Here is an 18,162-nt window from a genome sequence, read left to right on the forward strand (position 1 = left end):
AAATGGGCAAATGATATTAAGGGCTAGAGTGGAGGGCAAATGTTTTGAGATTGATGAGGGCAACAAATGTACATGTGAGCTTGACCCAATGGATATAAATATGGACTGTGATAAGAATTGTACAAGCCCTCAAAAAACAATAAAAAATAACCCACCTTATTGCCATCAAATCAATGCCTACTCATAAGAACCCTATTACATAGGGGGAATGCCTCTGAGTTTTTGAGACTGCAATTCTTTACGAAAGTAGAAAGCCCTGTCTTTCTCCCGGGAAGGAACAGTCGTTGGAAAATGTGGCTTTAATTATAGAAAAGAACCTGGATATCCCATGACAGAATTTTGTAAGACATAAGACTTCTTCATCACAAATACCTTTTCTCAGCAACATCAAAGACAACTGTACAAAAGGACGTCTCCACATGAACTACAGAGAAATCAAATGAACTATATCTAGGGACAAAGAAAAAGAAATGGAGAAACAATAGCAGCTCAAGGTCTAATTGAACAGACCATCAATTGTTCACATGAAGTTCAGGATGAAACTGAAGAAAATTAAAACAAATGCATGAGAGCCAAAATATGACCTTAAGTTTCTCCCATCAGAATTTTGAGAACATCTCAAGAACAGACTTGCTGCATTGAGCCCCAATGACAGAAGATCTGATGAACTTTGGGATGACATGAAGCACATAATACATGAAGAAAGCAAAGGGTCATTAAAAAGATAAGAAAGAAAGAAAGAGAGAGAGAGAGAAAGAAAGAAAAGACCAATGTGGATGTCAGAAGAGACTGAAACTTGCTCTTAATTGTACGGTAGTAGCTAAGGCAAGTGGAAGAAATGATTAATCAATGAACTAAACAGAAAATTTCAAAGGGTAGCTCAAGTAGTCAAAGTAAAGTGTAATAATGAATTGTGTAAAGCCCTAGAGTTAGAAAACCAAAAAGGAAGAACCTGCTTAAAATATCTTAAACTGAAAGAACCAAGGAAAAACTTTAAGTCTTCAACAGCAATACTGAAAGACTATAGGAAAAATATTGAAAGATGCAGTTGGCATCAAAATAAGATGGAAGGAATACAGAGGCACTGTACCAAAAAAACCAGGCAATATTACACCATTTCAAAGGTACCATATGATTAAGAAACAATGGCACTGATGGAAGAAGTTCAAGCTGCACTGAAAGCATTAGCCCAAAACAAGAAATTGATGGATGCCAATTGAACCGAAAAGTGGGTGAAGGGAGACGTTGGACAGGGCAAGATATGACAAAATAATAATTTATAAATTATCAAGGGCTCATGAGGGAGAGGGGAGCGGGGAGGGAGGGGAAAAATGAGGACCTAATGCGGGGGGCATTAGGAGAGGAAACGTTTTGAGAATGATGTGGGCAATGAATGCACAAATGCGCTTTACACAATTGATGGATTGTGATGAGTTGTATGAGCCCCTAATAAAATGATTTTTTTTAAAAGAAAGAAATGTTTCATTAAGATAATGAAGCACTGGAAGCACTCACTTGTCTATGCCAAGGAATTTGGAAGACAGCTACTTGGTCAACTGACTGGAAGAGATCAGTTTTTGTGTCTGCTCCAAAGAAAGGTCACCCAACAGAATGCACAAATTATAGAACAATATCAGTAATATTGCCTACAAGTAAAATTTTGCTGATGATCATCCAACAATAATTGCATCAGTACATTGACAGAGCACTGCCAGGAATTTGGCCTAGATTCAGCAGAGGGTGTGGACATCATTGCTGATGTCCAATGGATCTTGACGGAAAGCACAGAATGCCACAAAGATATTTATTCATATTTTATTTATTCACAATGCAAAGGCATTTGACTGTGTGTTACATGACAAACCATGGATAGCCATGAGAACAGGGAGAATTCCAGAACACTTCATTGTGCTTATGTGGAATTCTTTCCATGGATCAAGAGGCAGTTGCATGAACAGAACACAGGAATGGTTTAACATCAAGACTAGTTTGTATCAAATTTCTTCTCTATCACCATACTTGTTCAATCTGTATGCTGAGCAAACAATCAGAGAATTATATGAAGAAGAATTTAGCATCAGGATTGAATGAAGGCCTTTAACAACCTTTGATTTGCAGAAGTCAGAAGCGTGCTTGCTGAAAGTGAGGACTTGAAACCCTTGCTGATGAAGACCAAAGAATGTAGCCTTCAGCGTGGATTACAACTCAATGAAAAGAAGACCAAGATAATCACAACTGGGCAAATAATCACACGTGCATCATGATAAATGGAGAAAATATTGAAGTTGTCAAGGATTTTTCCTTAATTGGATTCCCAATAAATACACATGGAAGCAGCCGTATTTATTGAGTATTTATGGTGTATGCTGTAAAATACCTCTTTTAGGTGTTGAAAAGCAAGGCTGTCACTTTGTGGACTAAGGCGTGCTTGACTCGTGTCATGTTATTTTCAATTGCCTCATGTGCACATGGTAGTTGGACATTGAACAAGGAAGACGAAAGAACTGATGCATTCTAATGAAAGTTCTGGTAACCAATATTGAAAATACCACGGACTGCCAAAAGGACAAACAAATCTGCCTTTTCCAGCAGAAGCACAGCCAGAATGCCCCTTAAAAGCAAGGACAACAAGAGTCTGTCTCGTGTCCTTTGGACATCTGTCAGGAGAGTCTAGTCTCTGGAGAAGGACAACATGATTGGTAAGGTAGAAGGACAGTAAAAAAGAGAAAGACCCTTGACCAAAATGGATGGACACAATGGCTGCAACAGTTGCTCAAACATAAGAACAACTGTGAAAATGGAGCAGGACTGACTGATGTTTCATTCTGTTGTACACAGGATTGGAACCAACCCCATGGCACCTAACAACAAAACCATCCAAGCGAGGTCAGTTATGTACACGCAGAATCTGCACAACCCCTTAAAATGAAAACCCACCTGCTCCCCCATTTCTAGTCTCTGAAGGTCTAGTCAACAGGGACCTGTGGAATAAGTCGAAATTCAGCACACCTCTCCACTGTTGCCTGGCCCTTACTTCTGCTCAACAAACGAGCACAGGTGGTTACCACAAGCATTTCTGCTCACTGACTTCCTTAAACGTTCAGCATTAAAAGGGGGATTTCTCTGATGAGAACAGACTTTTCATGCTTTAATGTATTCGAAAGCAAACATGACCTTGGAAAATTCAAAATTTACTCAGTGTCCTCTTGATTCCTGACAAATACAAACATATAACAAACATCAAAAGAATCCTCTAAACTTCAAACTAGAACCCATCAGACGATTTTAACTGTTGCTTATGTCCACATTGAATTAATATTGAGTAAAAATTATTAGACAACCTCCAACATGATCCTTGGGACCGCTTATTGTCATTGGAACATGCCCAGTGAGTTGGGTGGTCCCCTCAGCATCACAACAATCATGCCTGAGCAACTTCTGGTGCAACTCCATTTGTGCTGAAGAGAACACATTATTATAATCAGATATGAGAATCAGAAAATTTCTGTGGGCTTAATTCAGTTAAATTATTTCCTAGGACACCCGCTGGCATTATCAAGAACTCTCAAGATGGAAACTACTAACCCGTAACTACACTGGGGGCTCTTTTGTTCATATTTTCCATATAAATATATCTACAGAATTTTTATAAATAAGTGTTTTGATGTCACAAGACATTTATTATCCAAATGAAGTTAGCTGAATCTTTTCATAAAATATTTTTGTAATGCAGATAATAATGAATTTAGGTAGTAAATTATGATTTAAGTAATAATTATTCTAAAACTTAGGCTTTATATGCCATGCTTTTCTAAAATCTAAGTGTAACTTCACAATTTCTCTTTCTGTACTATAATTTTCTATAAAAGTGATACTGCAATTATTTATACTCACAAATGAGACGTTATTTTCCTTCTTTGAACTGTAAGATCCTCAAATAAAAGAAGTTTTATATATATTGTAACCACTCTTCAGAAACTCAAAGTCTAGTACAAGAACAAATAGCTAAATATAATGTAACTACTGTCTGAGAAGCTCTAGTCCTTTAAATGTCCACCACCCAACCTTTGCTGGTGTGGAAACCATGTAAGTCTCCATGTGAAGCTGCACGAGTCCCAGGATTCCCCAGAATTTTAAGAACTTAACCTCTTGCATATCTTTTCCTCCAGTTTTCTAGTTCTCTTCCATCACTACATTAATAATTATTTCCAGAGAGGCAGGAAATGTCAGGTCTACAAAGGGAGTGTGCTAACTAAGGTTTTGTGTGAACCTGGGTGGGCCAGGAATTTTCAGTGGATTCACAGTTTAGTTAGTAATCCCATGATGAAATTTAACATACTTTCATCACATCCATGATGAAATCTGCTATGAGCAGCCAATCAATTGAAAGTAAGTTTCATCAGCAGTGTGACCTGCTTTCAATATAGGTGGACTCTAAAGAAAAGCTTGCTGGCTTACTGCTGGGTCTGGATCTTGCATCTGGCTTGCCAGACCATTTCCAGGTGAGTGCATTTGAGCTACTGGCCTGCTGTATGGCCTGTAAATCATGGGAACTGTCAGCTACCTGTCATGTGAACTACTGTTAGTGGGTTAATCTGCCCCTGCAGCTAAAGGAGTCCAGAGAAGCAGCCAGCCTTATATCTGACCCAAAGAGTTGGAAGTAGCCTGCCTCTACAACTATGTGAGCCATTTCCTTGATATAAAATTCTCCCTCTAAAGTAAAAAGAAATAGAGGAAAGAACCAGGAGGCAAAGGACATTTGTAAAGGTCTAAATTTATAAAGGTCTAAAGGCATGTGCATATGTGAATATATATATATAATGAGAGGGGAGTAGAGCTATGTACTCATATCTACATGTTAAGAATTAAGGTTGCAGATGGACATTGGGCCTCAACTCAAGTACTCCCTCAACATAAGAACAATTTGTTCTAACAATCCAGCATTCTGTGATGCTCACCTTCCCGATACAGTTGCTGAAGACAAAATGGGTGCATAAGCAAATGTGGTGAAGGAAGTTGATGGTGCCCGGCTATCAAAAGATATAGTATCTCAGGTCTTAAAGGCTTGAAGATAACAAGTGGCCATCTAGCTCAGAAGAAACAAAGCCCACATGGAAGAAGCACACCAGCCTGTATGATCATGTGGTGTCGATGGGATCCAGTATCAGGCATCTAAGACCCAAAATAAAATCATACCCAATATGAATTGGGGGTGGGATAGGGTGTGGAGTGGAGACCCAATGCCCATCTGTAGACAATTGGACATCCCCTCACAGAGGGGACACAGGGAAGAGATGAGCAGTCAGGGTGCAGTATAGCACCGATGAAACACACAACTTTCCTCCAGTTCTTTGGTGCTTCCTTCCCCCCACTAACATGACATCAATTCTACCTTATATATCAGATTAGACCAGACCTGGCACACTGCTACAGATAAGAGCCCACAACACAGGGAATCCAGGATAGTTAAACCCCTCAGGGTCAACAATCAGAGTAGAGATACCAGGATGATTAGGGGAGGGTGGGGGGAGAAAGGTGGAATTGATCACAAGGATCAACCTATACACCCCCCCCCCCAGGAGGATGAACAATGGAAAAGTGGGTGAGGAGAGACAGAGGACTAAGTAAGATATGAAAACAATAATCTATAACTTATCAAGGACTCATGAGGGAGGATGGGTGGGAGAGGGAGGGAGAAGAAATGGAGAGCTTATATCAGCGGGAAGAAAATGCTTTGAAGATGATGATGGTGGAGCGAGTGCCAGCCCGGGAGGTGGGGGGCGGGGCAGGCAGGAGGACCGGGTGGAGAAGAGGGAAGGAGTGGGAGAGGGAGAGGCAACCCAGGAGTAATTGTGGGCATCATTTTCAGGCCTACAAGGCTGTTTTGGCTGCTTGCAGTAAGTTCTTCTAAAGATTCTTTCAGGAATTTACTCAGGAACCTTTGGTGGAAATAGAAGGTCTCAGTAAAATGGCCTTTCGTCATTTATTTGAGTTCACATAGACAGCAAAGTTAATGATCCAAGGAGAGAAGACGCCAATGATGTCTGGAAAGCAGCAGAGTTTCTACAAGTGCGAGAAGCCATCCAAGCCCTGGAAGTCGGGAACAAAGAAAATGCAGCTCCGCTCGAGGAAAACAGCGCAGGAAAAAGTGAGGCTAAAAGGGAAAGAGTGCAGAAACAGCCAGTGCTATCACTGAATCACTGCCCTCTGCAGAATCAGAGCCTGTTGAAACTGAGGCGGAGATTGCCTGAGTGGAAGGTGAAGGCACTGAAACACCGGAGGAAGTGGCTTCGGCCAAGGACTCTGTAAAGTACACTCAAAGCACAGGTTCCTTGATGACTCCGCTTTAGCTCCGTGGGCAGGTACGACCAGCAAGTATCGTCAGGGTGATAGAAAGGGGCATCTTAAAGAAGGTGGGTGCGCATCTGACCCCACAATCAATCAGGACCACATGAGATTGCACTCCACTGAGAGTTTCAAGTGTGCAATGTGTAATAAAAGCTATCTGCAGGAGAGCGCATGGAAACAGCACCTCCATTGCTACCACCTGGAAGACGGTGGTGCCAGTAAGAAGCAAAGAACTGGGGAAAAAATTCATATTTGTCAGTGTTGTGAGAAACAGTTTGACCACTTTGGACACTGTAAAGAGCATCTTCGAAAACATACAGGTAAGAAACCCTTTGAATGTTCAAATTGTCATGAGGGATTTGCTAATAATTGCACACTGAAAGGTCACCTGACAGCATGCTCAGCTGGAGTAGGGGCCAAAACGGGAAGAAAGAAGCTTTATGAATGTCAGGTCTGTAACAGCTGGGACCAGTTTAAAGATCATGTAGTAATTCACACTGGAGAGAAACCCAACCATTGTACTCTATGTGATCTGTGGTTTCTGCAAGGAAATGAATTAAGGAGACATCTCAATGATGCTCATAATATTTCAGAACGTCTACTAGCTGAAGAAATACTTGCAGTAGAAGCACACTTGCAAGCTGAACCTGTAACATCAATGACAATTACAGAACAAGTTGGGAAGGTACATGTGCTACCATTGCTTCAGGTCCAAGTGTATTCAGCACAAGTAACTGTGGAACAGGCCCGTCCAGATCTGTTCCAGGACAGCCAAATTCATGATTCACATATCAGTGAGCTTCCAGAGCAGGTCCAGGTGAGTGATCTCGAAATGGGTCGAAGGCAAACTGAAGAAGGTAGAGAAGTACATGTTGAGGAGCCGCATATTGAGCGAGTAAATCAGAAGCCAATGGAAGTACAAACTGAGCTTCTAGAAGCAGGCTTGGATCAAGTCACCCCTGAAACTGAAATCAGTATCTAGCCAAGCAGAGACTGCTTAGGATGCCAGGGAAGATCATGAAGATGCTGCGGTTTAAAAACCAAACCATCAGAGGATGCTGAAGCTGACAAGGCAGGGACGAGGACAGAACAGTGATGCCAGTTTTTGAATGACATAACAATGGATATATTTCATTTACGTGGTGGGCTCTTCAACTGATTATGGGCAGTGTGACTGTCCTCCCTGACAGACACGTGGACCAAAGTGCACCCTTTCTCGTGCTGTTTCTGTTGGACCCCACTGGTTTCCCCACTAGTGCTCCAGAGCACAGAACTTTCCCATAGTGATCGGGAAACTCTGAGAAGTATATTTCTGGAAACTTAGATGAGTTATATTCTTATTATATCGCTGGGCATGAATGGATCTATTTTCAGTGTGGTACGGGTTTTCCCTTTTCTTCCTAGGTCGTGTTCTTCCTCAATTTTTTTTTCCCTATTGTAAAATCAAACGTAAATCATTAGGACCCAGGCTTGTGTATTCTAATGCACGTTAGCACTGACTATCCAGGAAACCCCAGGCTGCATGAAGAAAAGTGCGTCGACTGCGCAGTTCCCTATTGGCTTCCGGCTTCCTTGAGTTTGAGCGATGTGCTTGTTGACCCCCATGGTCACAGATGCCGTCTCTGCACCAGGAACTGAGGGGGGGCGGGCAACATTTCCAGAATGTAAAAACAAACAAAAACACATACCCATGTGCCTTTTCACAACCAACTTAGTTTATCTAAAGGATCTCTGGTTCTTTCAAAGTTTCTGTGGTAAGGAGTGATGTGTAGGTGATGCTATAGGATTTTATAGTTTTGCTTATAAATGTGAACCACCAATTTTTTTTCTCTGAAGTTAAGTTGAGAAATTTAATTCAATAGCAGCTGAACTGCCATTTCAATTGGGAAAATTTATTTACATCTGTGGTAAACTTTATTTTGATGAAAAGTTTGTACTAGCATTTTACCACCAGATGAAAAAAACTGAGCATCATTTAAGACATTAATGAATTTAAAATAAAGTGCAGAGAAAAACATGTATATAGTATATCAGGCTTTGTTTTGAATGGAAATCGCCCCCCCCCCAATCCTTAATGTAAAGATTACATCCTATAACTTTTAAAGCATACAAATAAGAGAGTTAAACTGTGGACTTAAAAGTAGGTGTGTAAATATTTTTAATCAGTATTACTTGGAAAATAAAATAGAACAACCACATAAAATAAAAAAAGAAAAGGAAATGATGATGGTGGCATATTTACAAATGTGCTTGACACACGGATAAATGTATGGATTGTGATTAGAGATGTAAGAGCCCCTAATAAAAGTAAAGAAAAAATACTCTCCCTCTATAAATACATATATTAGCTTCACTTATTTTTCTTCTCGAGAGAACCCATTCTAAGACAGGGAACATTCATTTCCTTTACTGGGAGCTGGGAAGAAGGCTTATTTTATTAAGCTGAGAGTTTAATTTTTATAAAATTCTTCGATATTGGAGTTTTAAAACAAATAAGCTAAATCCCCTCTGATCAGAGTTGAAGGATGTGAATAGTCTTACGATCGTAGAATGAGCACTGTGAAGTTGATTCTGGCAGATGTAGTTAGGTTAAAACGTAATACCTTATCATTTGATTTGCCTATTGACCCATTTTGAAGTTGTTTCAGAATTTAATATTTTCTGCTTTCTCTTTGATTGAGATTTTTCTGCTGTCTAGTCATTGTTGTTGGCTTTGTTTGTGGTTTGCTTTGTATGACTGTGCTTTGTTTTATATAATTTTCTGTATATGAAATCCAGGATCGCTAGAGATGCAGAGACAGTAACTGAATAAGGACATGGTAGGGGAGGATGTGGGGAAATGGTAAGCTAACAACAATGAGTATAAGAAAGTGTTCTGAAATGTATTGTGGTGACGACTGCAGAAGTCTTCTAATATGGTTAAATTGTATGATATGAGAAGTGTATGCCAATAAAACAATTTAAAAAGATGATAACTCTTAATCATTTATCAGAGAATTAAAATGTATTGATATATACAACCAAGTCAATCCACAGAGCGATGGTGATGGAGTGGTTATGAGTTGGACTGCTACCGACAAGGTCAGCTGTTGGAAACCACAAGCGGCTACTTGGGAGGAAGACGAGGCTTTCTACTCCCATAAAGAGAAATTCACAAGGACGGCTAGCCCGTCCTAGAGCATCTCTATGAGTCAGAACTGAGTCAAAGCTACTGAGCTTGGATTTTTTGTTTCAAAATGAAAATACATTTATGTAAGCATTTCACAAAGTGATATATTTGAGTAAATATATTAGAATCTACTAAAATATTCCAAGAAGTTCTGCTTGCCCTATAATCTCTAAAATCATTCTGGCTTCTAAGAAACAACAGCAACAAAATGTAAGGTATGTGTTGAAAAAATGCAAGAGTTTACGGTTGGTCCTACATATTCACACAAACTGGAATTAAACAGAATACTAGTCTCTCATTGAGATACACATAGTTAGGTTTTGTTTTCCCATCTAATAAAATGCCAACCTAAAATACAGCAGGTGAATTTCATATTTCAGTTACTAACACTATCCAATAAAATGAAGGCTGCTACTGCTAGTGGAGATAAATCTGTCACAGTTTTTTTAATTCCCAGATAAGGAAAGACTCACCTACTTAGATGAATTAGTGTGTATTTGTAATTTGTGCAAATTTGTCTTAGTGTAAAACAGGACCACACACACACATATATATATACACATATATGAATATATATGACTGAATCATTTTATTTCCAACAATGTAAACTGAATTAAACCATTCTTGGGCCCCTGCAGAAGTCATGATGGGCATATCCTATAAAGACAAGAGAATGGTGGGACAAATACATGCTTTGGTCCAGTACTCAGTCGCTGTTGAGTGAATAAATGAAGTCATGAGAGACTGTTACACCAAAGATAACATTTAAAGTATCACTGTGTTTGGCTGGGATCTCTAGAGAACAAAGCCAGTCACATTTTTATGTGTGTGTACATGAAAAGAGATTTATATCAAGAAATGACTCACACACTTGTAGAAGTAGATAAGTCCCATCCCGTTCAAGTTCATGGGTCAGATGGTAAGCTAGAGGTTTCTCTTGACCCATGTAACTGCAGGACCAGATGAGTCATGAAGCAAACGAATCCAAGGTCCGCAGTCCATGTATGACTCATGCGACTACTAGGTGTTACGATAGAGGTTGATAAACCAGACACAGGATCCAATTCCAGCAGAAGTGAGCGAGCTTTCCTACAGTGTCAATTTACAGTAAGAACAGACCACACCCTGATGGAAACCTTGTCTCAATCGTACCACGGTTGGGACCATATTAAAAAGGTGTCACTCTATCCTACACTGCCCACAACCGTGTGGCTGCTTCACAGGAGTTGACTACATTGTGTTAGATCACACCATGGGCGAACCTTAGCCCAGCCCAGACCCAACGATCACAATCATTATGTCTATAAACACATGCACGTGAATGCATGCTTGCAAAATTGAATAAAACTCAACCTCCCTTGCAAAGAATTGAATAAACCACACCACAACCTCCCTCACATTTACTAATGCCATATTGCATGGAGTCATTGATTTTTAGTCCCTAAGGAAACCATTTTTACAAGTAATGTAAGGACATTTCAAGTTAGTCTGCAGTGGAACACATTCCTCAATATTTGCCTAAGAAATTGAGACCCACTTCAGGTCAGATCACTGGCTACTTTCTATCCCTTCAAAACAAATGCAGGAAGTGAATTAATGAATTTAATTCCGAGTTCCTCCCAGTAGATTTTATGCCGGGATACAGAACTATTTATACCTCATTTCTGTAATAGCACTAGGCAGTTGTTGTTTTTAACCCAAAATGCTGACATCTGCACTATCCCTGGGTTTATGCATAAGTCTCTCCTAGAGGAAAACAAGAGAATCCAGGCACTACGTAATAATGGTTAAAGCTCGGGGCTCCAGTATGACCAGCGAACCGAGAGGAAGTGTGCTGGGCTCAACTTGTCTGCCCCGTGTACCTGAGTGAGTCACAGTCAATGACTGAACAAGCCTCACTTCATCCCCACCTCCCTCGAGACTACCATGCTGTGTTGGTATTACAGAAATGGGGCTGAAAGAGTCCTTCCTGGTGATGGGGTCAGGGAACCCCAATGGAGGCCCTGGCTCCTACTCAGGTTTGAACTCGACAAGCTCACATGAGCAGGCGTGGGGGAAACAGATAGATAGATTCTGGACAGGACAGGAGCGTTTACAGAGTCAGTATTTGCAGAGAACAGTCTTTTGTGGGGGATGGGCGTGGAGGGTGAAGCTGAAATTTGCTGAATTAAAAACTTAAAAAATAATTCTAAGTTTCAGGTCCAGTTCCACCACCTTTGGGATATCTGATCACATTTTCTCCTGTGTGAACAGATTTCTTCCTTCCATTTCCTCATATTTAAATTCAAGATATTTGAAAGAAGTACTTATTCTACACGCGTGCACGGCCTTGACAAGTCTCTGGGTGGCAGTTCTCGTCTGCCACACCTGGGGTTGCTATCAGCCAGCGCTCACTCTACAGCAGCTGGTTTGCTTGTTTGTTTTGTTTTCCACAGTCCATGAGTACTTCATGAGAGAACGAAGTATATGTACATATATAGACACACACGTATACACATACATGCATATACAGGAGGGAACTTCCAAAGTTCATGGAAATTTTTCATTATATTTCAATTCCTGTTTTCCACAAGCTTTTTGAAGGCCTCTCGTGTGTGTGTGTGTGTGTGTGTGTGTGTGTGTGTGTGTGTGCTTGGTTGCAAGCATGAGCATGCACACAAGCATACAGGAGCCTTGGTGCCATAATCCATAGTGGGTTATAAGTGGTCTGCCAAGCTCAAGTTCAGTAGTTCAAAACCGTCCGTGGTTCCTCAGGTAAAAGAAAGGCTTTCTGCTCCTGTGAAGATTTACAGCCTGAGAAACCAAAAGGCTTTCTGTGCTAGAGGGTTGCTATGAGTTGGCATTAGAGTAGGAGCCCTGGTGGCATCGTGGGCTGTACGTTGCATTACCAGTCACTTAGTGTGGTTACAATCTTATAAAGAATTACAGTAGTCATGGAAACTCACAGGGTCAGGTCTACTCTGTCCTATAGGGTCCCTATGAGTTGGATTCAACTCAATGGCAGTGAAATATATATATGCACACACATATGCATACAAAACATATGCATATGTGTATATATGTGTATATACAAATACATATATGAATCAAAGTGTGTGTGTGTGTGTGTGCGTGTCCAGTGATATTACTTTATCTGCCAGATGTCCACAGTAGGACTACAGTCAGCTCATGGTGTGAACAAGAATACCATGGCCCCTACTCTTCTTGAGCTTATAAAGCAAAATGTATGGGAATGTGCCTTTTTAAACTATAATATGTTGAATAAATGAAAGAATAAAAAGATATTATAAAGGCACTAGCTTTGTTAAAGCTAGTTGTTACAAAAGATATTATAAAGGCACTTACAATGATGAATTAGGCATTTCAAAGGCATTAAAATGCAACTATTGTCATTATCCCAGGATACTTGAGACAGGAAATAAGTTACTCCAAGGACATATACAAGCAGCCACTCTGTTTAGCTGACAAAATTCATGTTTAAAATTTAAAGACCAGCACACTTCATTAAGTTGTTGAAGTGTTTCTCCAACATATCTGGGGAATTTGAAAGACACTCCACTCTAAATAAAGCAATGCCCCTCAAGGAAGACCATTCTGGCTTCGTGAACATCCGCTGTGGCCATCAAGAAAGGAAGCGAGGACTTTTCAAACCCGAATCAAGGAGCTGTGCTCCAGAACCAGGCTCTAGCTCCAAGGGGGAGAGCAGTCCAGCACTGGCCGACCGTGACTTCTGACCCTCCTTCTGAGCGGAGCCATTGCTCTGAGCTGTTTACCTATATCTGCCCTATTGGCTTTTCAAAGATTAGACTGCATGAAGTGGCAAGGTTTGTACAAAATAAAATAAGGCAGAAATATATAAACAGAGTAATTCTTACCTATTGTTGTAAGGACAAGCCACTGAATCGGGTATGCCATGGTAGAGGGAAACTATAGCCTACCAAATGGTGGATAAATAAGAAGCAAATAATGGGTTATTTTATTTGGGGACTATTGCTCCAAATCAAAGTATAACTCTAGTTATTTCCCCAAACACACAGACTTTCACTCTACTCCCACTTAAGGAACTGCTTGATAGGAGACCAGCAAGGCAGCCCGACCCTCAGCATGACACCAGGAGACCCGACACCCGCTCTGTTCTTTGCCCACAAAAGGCCTATGGCAAAGCACTATCTATTTAGGAATTTATGACTTTGGGTTAAAGTCTTTGTTTATTTTGAGGTAAGTATTCCCAGAATTTTCCACACATCAGTTTTTCAGTTTTTCCCTATGACAAATTGTTTACTAGATCATTTCCTGCAAGTAGGTTTTGTTGGATATTCATTCCCCTCCAACTTCTAGAATTTTAGGAAACTCCACGTTTCTCTTTGTATAGATGAGCATGGAGACTTACGTGGGATTTCAGACTCAGCAGTAAACTCTGGGTCAATCTTAAAGCAAAGTTGTCAAGATCAGAGAAATATTCAATGGATGTAAATAACTGTTTTGATTTTGATCCCTGAATAATTCATTTAACCAGGGTTTATGGGTCAACAAGTGATGTTAAATTTGGGGAACAGAAAAAGTATGTGAGCCATTGTTCCTGCTCTTAAGACTCCCTGAAAACTGCAGGTAGCGCAGCTTTGCCGTGGTAATCAATATAGGGCACTGCAAAGAGTGCTCTGCCAATTATGCTGTGCTTTGAAAGTCAGTGCGAAGTGACTGAGAAGTGGAAGAAAAGAGAGGTGGCTAGAGGGGCTGTTATGAACTGAGTCTTTGGTGTATGGACATGCTTCCCCGGCAAAGCCACCTACTGCCAGTGAGTTAACCCTACCATACAGCTATGTATGTTTCCAAGTCTATGTTTCCACAGTCTATGGGGTTTCCAAGACTGTACATCTTAATGGGAGCAGGAGGCTTCATCTCTCTCCTCAGGAACTGATTATGTAATGTAACATCATTTAATTATATTAAAAATATAGTTATATAATTTTATACTTTATACAAAATTAGATTTTAAATGTTTTACAAATTTAAAAATGTAAATGTTGTCTTCTTTTTGCTTTTTGAAAAGGGAAATCCATGGAAATCAAAAGTGTTCCCTCAGAGGAACTCCATCACACAAAGGCCCTCTCCACGTGCTGGGATCGCCTGTCCTGGTCTGCCTGGGACCATTCCAGTTGAAAGACAGACCCTCGTTCCCATATCTGGTTAGCTAAGAGCTGGAGTCAGGCTTGCCAAGGATCACAAAACCAAACTCCTGACATCGAGTCGTTGCCAGCTGATAACGACGCTCTAGGGCAGGGTAGTTCCTGTAAGTTTCAACACTAGCTCTCTTTGGGAGTCGAAAGCTCTTTCTCCCACAGAGAGGTTGGTGGTTTCGAACTGTGGTCCTTGTGGTTAGCAGCATAACGCCTAACCACTATGCCACTAGGGCTCCTAAGGACCACAAGGTAACCTAATCAAAAGCAAAGTGTAGGTAGTAACTACTTTAGCTAACTTGGGTTTTATTTTTCTGGTTTGCATTCCTCCTAATCACTTGCATAATAATACACAAAGCAGTTACTCATTCCATTTCACTTAATAAATCAGCCAACTATACAAATAAACATTCATATCTGAGTTCCTTCAGGTTTTCCACAGAAGACATAAAATAATGTCTAGATATTTTAATGAAGTATAAATATAGGATGCACATATACAGGATTAAAAACTCACCAAGCAATTTTAAATGCAATCCTTTCAGCAATCTTATGATATGGGTATTAGTATTACCTCCATTTTATAAGTGAGACAACTGAGGCACAGAGGGTTAACACCTTGCCCAAAGTCACACACATTCTCTGTGCGAAGCTGGTACCGAAAGCAAGCAACCAAGCAGGTGAATTACAGAGCCCACGAGACTATTGGGACCTCAATGTCTATTAAAATGGTGACTTAAAGGCTTGAAGGTACACAAGCAGCCATCTAGCTCAGAAGCAACAAAGCCCACATAGAAGAAGCAATCAACAAAGCCCACATAGAAGCCTGTGCAATCATGAGGTGTTGAAGGGATCAGGTATAAGGCATCATCAGAACAAAAAATCTTACCATAGTGAATGATGGGGGGAGTGCAGAGTGAATACCCAAAGCCCTTTTGTAGGCCACTGGAGATCCCCTGGCAAAAGGGTCTCGGGGAGGAGACGAGCCAGACAGGGTGTGATATAGCAACGCTGAAAAATACAACTCTCCTCTAGTTCCTAAATGCTTCCTTCCCCCGCCCCCTTGCCCCACTATCATGATCCCAATTCTACCTTGCAAGTCTGGCTAGACCAGAGGATGTACACTGGTACAGATAGGAACTGGAAACACAAGGAATCCAGGGCGGATGATCCCTTCAGGACCAGTGGTGTGAGTGACGATTCTGGGAGTGTAGCGGGAGAGTGGGTTGGAAAGGGGGAACTGATTACAAGGATCTACATGTGACTGCCTCCCTGGGGGATGGACAACAGAAAAGTGGGTGAAGAGCGACATCAGACAGGGCAAGATATGGCCAAATAATAATTTATAAATTATCAAGGGCTCATGAGAGAGGGGGAGCAGGGAGAGAGGGCAAAACATGAGGACCTAATGCCTGGGGCTTAAGTGGCAAGCAAATGTTTTGAGAATGATGAGGGCAATGAATGTACAAATGTGCTTTACACAATTGATGTATGCATGGATTGTGATGAGTTGTATGAGCCCCTAATAAAATGACTAAAAAATCCAGTAAAATAAAATGGTGACTATGAAATTGACAGTAACTAAAATAAAATGGTGACTATGAAATTGACAGTAACGAGGAATATTTTTCAAAAATAATGCACAAGAGTACTGCCTGCAAAAAGTATAAATGAATCATTTCTCGTTGTCCTTCTCCTTCTTCTTCCATTTTGGAATGTTAAATGGAATGTTCTGCCTTACCTAAGCCCATTCCAAAACCACCCAGGTTAATGACCACAGCTGTATAAAATTGCATGTGATTTCTGCAAGTGTTTGAGGCTTCTGGTTGTCTCTAGCTCAACTACTGTCATTAAAGCAGCAGGTCCGACCTAATAAAATATGGCTTCTGATGTTCATAAAATACCCAAAGCTTTTAATTCTATTGGTTTTCTCATTATACCCCAGGGTAGAAAAGTTAGCTAGCGATGCCCTCACTGCCATCGAGGTGATTCAGACTCGGAGTGACCCTAGGGAACAAGGTAGGATGGGCCCTTTTGGGTTTCCAAGGCTAGAACTGGTTACCAGAGCATAAAACCTCACAGCTCTCCAGAGGAGCAGTAGGTGGTTTAAGCTGCTGACCTGTGCCTCTTCTGTGCATCTTCCCATTGATTTTAACATAGAAGCTCTACAGCCTAGGATCCCTTTGCCCGGTCTGGAAAACTAACAAGATGCCTCCTCTGTAATAGATTGCCAAGTTGTCCCCAGAATTTACAATATGGTGGTACAAAAACTGTACGACAAAAGTGGATCAGTGAATGCAGCTCCAAACTTAAGAGCAATCATTTCAGAACTTCAAAGAATTCCTACTCAATTCATGCATTTTATCTGTGCCAGCTCCTGAGAAGCGTAATTATTAAATCTATCTCCCAAATGAGAAGCCCTGGTAGGGTCATGGTTACGTGTTGGGCTTTTAATCACAAGGACTGTGATGCAAAACCACAAGCCGCCGTGCTGGAGAAAGATGAGGCTTTGCACTCCGGAAAGGGTACGGTCTTGAAAACCCACCAGGGCAGTTGGACTCTGCCCTATGAGCTCGCTGGGTCGGAATCAGCTCAAGGGGCAATGAACTTGGTTTTAGTTTTCGTCTCACTAAATAAGCCATCTTTATGGAAATCCTTTAAAAGATGTTCTTGGGATCTACTTTCAGACAGAACATACTGACCGGTACATACTTAACTTGAACTAGTTCTAAATGCAAAAAAAAAAAAAAAACACACAAAAAACAACTATTCCATTCCACCAAGCTTACTTATGAAATTACCTGCTTGGTATCGTTAAATGTCAAACTGAGAATATGTAAAATAATTTTAAATATAACAATGATTAAAAGAAGAAAGAAAAATTAAGATTTCGAAAATTCAATAAACAACACTCTTATGGGCATTAAAAAATGGTGTTTGAAATAACAATGAAAGACAACAACAACAAAGCAACAACATAGACAGTTCAAGTGTCAACTATCCTGTTCTGATATTTAATAAGTCATTATCATAAGCCTATTTACCACATAATGAAGTCACCCCAGCCTTCACACCAACTACAATTTAAATACACTTGCTAGTATTACATACTCATGACTGAGAGAATAATGAGAAACCATTTCATGAAGAACTAATAGTTATCATTCAAATAAGCACCCATGGAACCCACTGGGCTCCTTCCTGCTGCAGCCACACTGTGCCAAGGGTAGCGATTAGAAGACATGGAAACCTGTGCCTGGTTCCTGATGTGGCTTAATTTTTAAGGAGACTAAAATAAGGTAATAAAAGATAGTTTTCCTTATGTTTTTATCAAGAATTGAGATGGAGATGAAAAACTAACAAATGAACCAGGAATATGTGTATTGGGCTTTGTATTAGTCTAGGTACTTTGGAGAAACAAATCCACAGCAACTCATGTATAAGAGAGAGTTTTATGTAAAGAAAATG

The 18,162-nt window shown here is 40.5% G+C and overlaps 1 protein-coding gene and 1 pseudogene across 1 annotated transcript in view; one reads left to right on the forward strand and one right to left on the reverse strand.

Moving 5' to 3' along the window:
- PIEZO2 (piezo type mechanosensitive ion channel component 2) overlaps positions 1 to 18,162 on the reverse strand; it is a 600,576-nt gene that overhangs the window by 568,556 nt on the left and 13,858 nt on the right. The window lies entirely within an intron of this gene.
- LOC105978723 lies at positions 5,861 to 7,461 on the forward strand (annotated as a pseudogene).

The sequence above is a fragment of the Echinops telfairi genome, unplaced genomic scaffold (assembly GCF_000313985.2).
Source record: "Echinops telfairi isolate 266 unplaced genomic scaffold, ASM31398v2 ScPeMD7_4;HRSCAF=17, whole genome shotgun sequence".
In the NCBI taxonomy this organism is placed as follows: domain Eukaryota; kingdom Metazoa; phylum Chordata; class Mammalia; order Afrosoricida; family Tenrecidae; genus Echinops; species Echinops telfairi.